Source organism: Cavia porcellus, unplaced genomic scaffold (genome assembly GCF_034190915.1).
Source record: "Cavia porcellus strain 051 isolate PalLab524CR breed Dunkin Hartley unplaced genomic scaffold, mCavPor4.1 scaffold_14, whole genome shotgun sequence".
Lineage (NCBI taxonomy): Eukaryota > Metazoa > Chordata > Mammalia > Rodentia > Caviidae > Cavia > Cavia porcellus.
Genome location: NW_026947497.1, coordinates 56,328,964 through 56,336,407, shown reverse-complemented (window position 1 = coordinate 56,336,407; position 7,444 = coordinate 56,328,964).

Sequence of the window (7,444 nt, the reverse complement as noted above, 5' to 3'; positions counted from 1 at the left end):
CAGCAAGACATCAACTGAACAACTCAATTAGTCTATTGAGATCTTTTGGTACTGAACACTATTCAAGAACAGACTCTTCATTTTTTGCTAACCATTGACACATTTAAAATGGGAACTGTCCCCTTCTGGAATCAATACAGCATTGCAAACATAAGGTATGGTATCAAAATTGGCAAATGCTTAAGTTAAAAAATACTATATAAAGCACACCACCATGAATTCTCCTCCAAAAGCTGCCCCTTGCCTTACCTACACTTATCCCGCATGCTTGCTATTTCGGAAGCAGTTCTGGAAGTCTAATTTTAGTTGCACTGTTGTGTTGCCTTTATGTCCTAAATGGATTCAAAAAGGTGGGTGAGGATGCATCATAATGTCTCCAAGAGCCTGCCCTTCTGTTGGATGGCTCCCAACAGCAGCATTTGTTTCGCTTTTGAGCACATCTAGAAAAGACACCCATGAAAGAATGCTTCCAGTCCTGCCTCAGAAAGTGGGCAAGAACAATGGGATAAGTAAGTGTGTTTGGTCAGAGGGGAAAGATTTGTCAGGTAGTAAATACCCTGAACCTTTTAATGTCATAAATTTTTGGTTTAAATCAAACATTTGCTACATATTTCAATGATGTCATGTAGGATAAGAATGATGTGAAATCACACATCCATAATAATCATTAAGTTAAATAATAAAATCAGCTGACACAGCGTCTTAATGTTATTTTGAAAATACATTTATCTTCCCACATTGCATAGCTACAAACACATCACAGGCTCTACCTGCAGTCCAGAGGGCATCACTGGAACACACAGCACAGGGCTGCCCACTAAGCTTCCCTGAGCACGGAGCCTCCTAGATGAGGCAGCAGAAACAGAAGAGCAGAGCATCGGGTGTGGTGCCAGTGAACTGTATCAACATGCACTGCCATGGGGAAGGAACCCCAGGCTCTACTCTGTGCTTGCCACAGGGCAATGGGTGTGTGTGTGTGTGTATGTGTGTGTGCATTTGCACTTGCATATGTATAGCAGGATGTGTGTATGAATCAAAACATCACTTCATCTCAGCAGTTTTACACTCTGTTCAGCCAAGGCCCTTTATTGAAGTCATCTTTGAATTAGTGCAAATTCAAAGGCTCGGATTTTGATTTATTTCTCTTAACAGAACCATAATGTCCTGCCCAAATGTCAGGTGTTTTACTCTGAAGCCAAAATCTTGTTTACCCAGTGGTGTTTTCTGACTGGTGGCTGCAGGACCAACCTGATGGACAATGCTGCTTTCCAGTCCCTCAGCAATTGGCAAGCTCCAGGTGGTCCCTTTAAAGACACGTGGCCACTTTAACTCTGTTGTTCTTTCTGGTGTAAAAGGCCCTCGGGAGGACCCTAGTAGAAAAGATTTAGGTTTGAAGCCCCAGGGTTTGGCTACGGACATAAATGAGAAATGCTTCGATGTACAATGCTGTAACTGAAGGCTTCTAGGGGAGCACAGTAAAAAGCAGTGCATCAAAAATAATCTTCTGAGTTATCACAAAAGTTTCCTTGGTGATTCTCAGTCAAGTGTTTCACATACTTGCTCTAAGTCAGAAAGGACAAAAAATAACGCAGGATTTGGAAACTTGAAAATATGAAAGAATCACTTTATACACTAAAGTGATCTAAGTCCAATGCATCAGAAATAAATACCTCCAAAAGATGTTATTTTCAAAGATTTTGATTTCTAAAAATGTCTGATTATCAAAGCATCCAGAGCACCGATTGCCTAATGCTTGGCTGTTTCCTACACTCTGCTTTCTCTGTGGTTAAGTCCTTGGTTGAGGGGTTCATAAGTCTTTCAAAACTAGATGATGGTAATAATATCAATGAACTCAAAACAGGATACAATATGTTTACATTACTAATTACTGGTTTCAAATAAAAATAGATTAGAAAAATACAGCAAGATTTCTACCTACATTTTAAATAGAATTCTGGTGACACCATTTTTCTTAGGAGACTGTTTATTTTATTCTGTAACTCCTGGCTCATTCTCTAGATAATGATTCGTCACATTGGTTTTGCTGTTGCATTTTAAACAATAAAACATGGTACAGAGTTATCAGTTTTAATATAAAATGTTATATTTTCAAAGTATGCCAGTCTAAGAAATAGACTGAAACTATAACTTACATTTCATCAATTCATTACATCAGAGCATCAAAGACTTTAAGAGAAAATGCAATTTCTGTATAATTTGGATTTTGCATAAAAGTACATTATGGAGAAAATGAATCCATTGGCATCTACTTGGACACATGAACATTTGTTATTGTTTCACCTTGGATGTGATCAGATCTTGATATAGATAGTAACTCAGGACCAATGCCTGTGATATGGCAGGACTTCACAGTGGGAGCTCAGGGTGGAGAGTAGCTGCTGGCCTCTGAGCAGCTGGGCACCAAACTCAGAAGGAAAGGGCAGGGACTCACTGTTTCCTGAGGGGCTTGCTGGAAAGGACCCCTCTCCTTTCACCAGCTCCGCCCCCTGATGTTCCCAGCACCTCCCAGCAGCACCACAGGAGGTGACCCAGCTGTTAATACCCCAGGTTTGGGAACCATTCTAGATCCAACCTACTACAGATTCTAATTTACCAAATAGGAACTCAGTCCCAAGCCTCTAGCACAATAATTACTATCCTGGTTCTGTGTAATTGTTAGTTACGAGGCTATTAATATAAAGATTTTAACCTCACTTTAGAAATTGCAATTGAGAAAACATCTTAGGGTCATTCCAAGTAATTTGTTCATATTCTGTGCTTTAAAATGCTTAAGTCCCATTGAAAAACCACGTTCTGTAAGTCACTGAGCAGTGAGCAGAGCATAATGATATTAACACAAAGGCACCAGGGCAATTTGCCCTGGGATGGAACAATCACTTGTGAAGCACACTTGGCTCATTGTGTATTTTCCCACTGCTTATTTTATGAATTTTTTCTTACTTTGAATTTTGAATACATGGAAAGAAAATACAAATTTTTGCAAAATATTAGTTAAGGACAGAGAAATTTATAGAGATGACCTTAGAAGTATAATGGAGTGTGTTGGGCATTCTGGAATTCTTTCTTGAAAACAAAAGGAATTTGTACATAATTTTGAGTGAAAGAGTCATATTTATATTTCAAAAGTTGACTAGTTACAGAATTAAAACTCAGAATATAAATCCTTTCAGAAATAAAGAAATAAATGGGAGACCATGGCAGTATTAAACCGTGTAATAAAAGTCATTTGCATTTAAAAACAAAGAGGTGAATTTGAAAGAATGGAGAGTCAGTGAGAGTGGTGAGCTTTACTTCCTTGGGTTTAAGACAAACAGAAGAAGAGAGAATGAGACTCAGCCTCTTCATAGCAGCTTTACTGTGATATCCTCAGAGGCCTTGCTCAGAGGCTTACTCTATATTCTCTCTCTCTCTCTCTCTCTCTCTCTCTCTCTCTCTCTCTCTCTCTCTCTTTCATCTCTATTAATATTGTGTATTCTCCTTTCACTGAGCATATCTAAACTTGTAGCTATGTTCTTTCTGAATATATCCATATGTATTGTCCAATTATTTATATGACCTCAAGAAGCAAGAACAGTAGTTCTTTATACTAGCTCTAGTAATTTGAGTAAATATTAGTGGATTAGTAACTATGTTCAATATTATCCATTATTAGTGGATTAGTAACTATGTTCAATATTATTGAAAAGATAAATTTAAAGCATCCATAAATGGTTTTATTTGGCTCTCAGGTTTGTTTATTCTTTATTTCCAAACACTGAGATCTATGCATTTTATATTCCTTTCCTCTTACTCTCATCTCAGATGTTTCTGAATTTATATGTCCTATTCTTTTCTCTACAAGTATCAAATAATGCCTAACCTTTGCCATTTTGTGTTAGAGTTTCTTTCTTTCTTTTCTTTCTTTTTTTTGTCTTTTTCCTTTTTATCGGTACCAGGGATCGAACTCATGACCACCTGCTTGCAAGGCAGGTGCTTATGCCGCTGAGCTAAATCCCCAGCCCCATGTGTTAGAGTTTCTTTAGTGAGTAATATAGGAAGGGTAACAAGTGCTTGACTCCAGATTGAAGATGAATAAAAAGAACAATGCACCAAGATTTCATCTGTGCACCCTGCAGAAGAGGTCTTGGGGAGTTTCTGTGAAGACAGGTGGGAAATTAGGTATTTGTCTCAATAGCAATGTGAGTATAGATCTAAGACCAAGAGGTTGATGTGGGTTAGAGGAAGAACATTTTTTGTGGCAATTTCTACTTCTCTCAGATTGAAATATGAGTAGACACACAGTTCTACAGAGGCTCTGCCCTTTGTGAATAGAAGTCCTACAGTGATAGCCAGGCATTAACTCCAAGGCATAAGCACTTGCCTTGCAAGCACATAGTCATTAGATCAATCTCTGGTACAAAACAAAACAAAACAAAACAAAACAAAAAAAAAACACAAACGAACAAACAAACAAAAAAAAAGAATTCATACTGTTATATAAAATGATTATTTTCAGACAATTAAAATTAGTGCAGAGCAAGAACTACTGAGAGAAGAAAGGGGAAGAAAGAGACCATTATGGCAGCCCCATTCTAATATAGGAGGCAGTTTTCAGTCTGAAGTGGGAGTCACAAGTCCTAAGAGGCCCCACAGTCAGGAAACTAGAACAAGTGGAAAGTGAAGCTCCAAGAGTCCAAGTCAGCATAGACACAAAAGCTACAAGTTGGAGGAGGAGGAAACTGAACTTTGGTTTAATGCAAGTCAGCACACATGTGGACTGAAATTCCAAAATCCTAGCAAAAGCAGCAATAGCACTGGCCCGGAACATGTTCATAAAGCAGCCTGCAGGGGTGCACTAGGCTCTGAGCCAGCAGCTGTGGAGAGGCCTCACTGCACCAATGTCCACCCCAGAAGGCACTGCCTGTCTCCAATGAGCAGCACCAGTCATGAGCTTGCTGTAACTCACAGGGTTTATGGACTCATTGGGAAGTAGGTTTGCAGTCAGGTAAGATACACTCTACATTCTTTTACAAAGGCAAGAACTTCAAGATCCCAGTAAGAGTAGGGATACTGTCTAACAAATGATCAAAACCATTAGCCATGCAAAGAAGCTGCCAAGTAGGAATTCTAATCAGAATAAAACATAATCAATAGCAATCTTTTCAAAACAGCAGAGGTGATCAGATTACAGGAATGTATGGCTGGTCAGCACCATGGACAGGGCATGAAGATTCCAAAGGAAATATTGAATTTCAGATCAGAGCAAGAGAAATTACCCCAATTTAGTGGAAAAGACAGAGAAACAAACACAGCTTTATCATCCAGCGGTATAGCAGAACACGATCTTTCTTCTGTGTATTTGCTTCCCCATGAGGAGCAGAGAGAAGAGCTTGAGCTGGCCAGCAAATGCCTAGCAGAGTGAGCAGGGGAGTGTGCAGGAGGCTTGTGGTTTACACACATTGGGAGGGCACTGGGAAGGGAGGAGCAAATCCAGCCTATGAGCACAGTAGAGGTAAAGCCTGAATTTTCAGGGAAGCTTTTATAAAACACTTTCTTCTCACAAATAAATGTAATTTTACTTGTGTCCTGGGCAATGAAAATCCTAAATCCTTAAAGATGCATTCTCTCTGCATTTCTGGAATGACTCATAACAACAGCTGGGAAATGTTGTGGGCAGGAAGCCCTTAGAGGACAGCTGCTATTGTCCAGTCAGGGGAGCCCAGCAGGGCCTGGGTTCAAACTATTCACTCGCTAACAACAGTTAGAGAGCCTTATGTTGTCAAATATAAGTTTAGCCATTTTCAGAATAGGAGCCAAGAAGATTTCACATTATAACTACAATTTTAAACTACCAGAGAGGCCGAGTGTGGTGGAATTACACCTGTAATCCCAGCACTAGGAATGCCGAGGCAGGAGGATCCCAGTGAGTTCACGGCCAGCCTGGGCTACAAAGCAAGACCTTGTCTCAAAAAAAAAAAAAAAAAAAAAAAAAAAAAAAAAAAAAAAAACCAAAAACAATAAAATAAAACAGCATAAAATAGAATGGTGGAATAACAATGCAGGGAAAGTAACATTTTAATGTGCCTATATAGTGATTTGGAGCAATGACTGACAAGGACTTGTGAGACAGAAACCCAGCACCCTGTGGGCCTGGGCTTGTGAGGCAGATGCCGCAGACACAGGCTGGGAGTTAGGTCAAACTTCTTAATGTTCAGTTCTGGTTCTAAAACTCCACTCAGGGTTAAGAAGTTTCCCACAAATATTTTTGTGTCATTGGCTGATATAGTTGGGGATAACTGAGGCCCAAGGCTGCATTTCACAGAGTGACAACAGAGAGAAAGCTTTTGACACTGGGAAAGGCTTCCCATGTCCTCTAAGACAGCTGCCACTCAGAAGTAAAAGCAGATGCTGAGGAAGCATTCGGTAGCTGTTCCTGATGGTCATCATAGAGCAATCTTGGGTGTTAGCACAAGTGCTTAGACAGGGTGAGGTCCTGGGCAGAAGTTTGTGTTAAAAAGCCTGAGTCAGTGGGGGTGAACTAATGAAGACACAAGAGACAGGCTGCCCGCTGAAGGCAGGGCGCACAGAGTCCCAGAGTCATGCGGACACCACTCATAGGAGGTGCTGTGTCAGCATAAGTTTAAATACAGCCAACAGGACCATTGCCAAATGCTCACTGGTCAGTGCACATTGCAGCAGTCCTGGGCAGAGTGCGCAGTGCTAACAGAGCCTGGCTGTCCAATACTAAGAAAGCTGATTGGGAAGAAGCAAGGGCGGCAGCATGTCTGCAGAGATCTAAATATTTCAGAGCAATATGAACACCTGGACTGCGGGCAGTGCGCTGCCTCAGGGGCATTTTCCTCTCAAAGAGCCATGTGTAATCTGTGGCCCCGCTGCTGTCCGCTGTCAAGGCCAAGGCGTCCACATCAATCTTATATCTGGACGCTGTTCCTGCTGTTTATAAAGACAGCGCAACTCAGGTCACTAGTGTTTCCTACCAGTCATGTCAGAGACTCCCATGATCTACTGGTACGTAAAACCATTTCATATTTTAAATTTACTTTACTCTGATATTAGTAAATAAGAAACACTTCAAAATACATATGGGCCTTTCCTGAGTCACAGAGTTCTCAGATTCTTGTAATGGTACAACTGTTACAGTAGTGACAAAAGTGCCCTATTCAACTCACTTTCCCTGGCTCTTTACAGTGATCTTTGGTGACTGTGTACACACATACACTGGTGAGTGCTTGGTGGTACCATGTGTTGTACAGATTTGACAAAAGAGACAAATAACGTTTTAATCAAAATCTTAAAAGTGTCATCAAATACTGGTTCATAATTTAGCAGCCTGGATTGAATATGTCCTCTTATACATGGAGAAAGATGACAGCAATACATTAATAAATAAATATACTGGTGACAGTGCTTATAGATAGCTGTA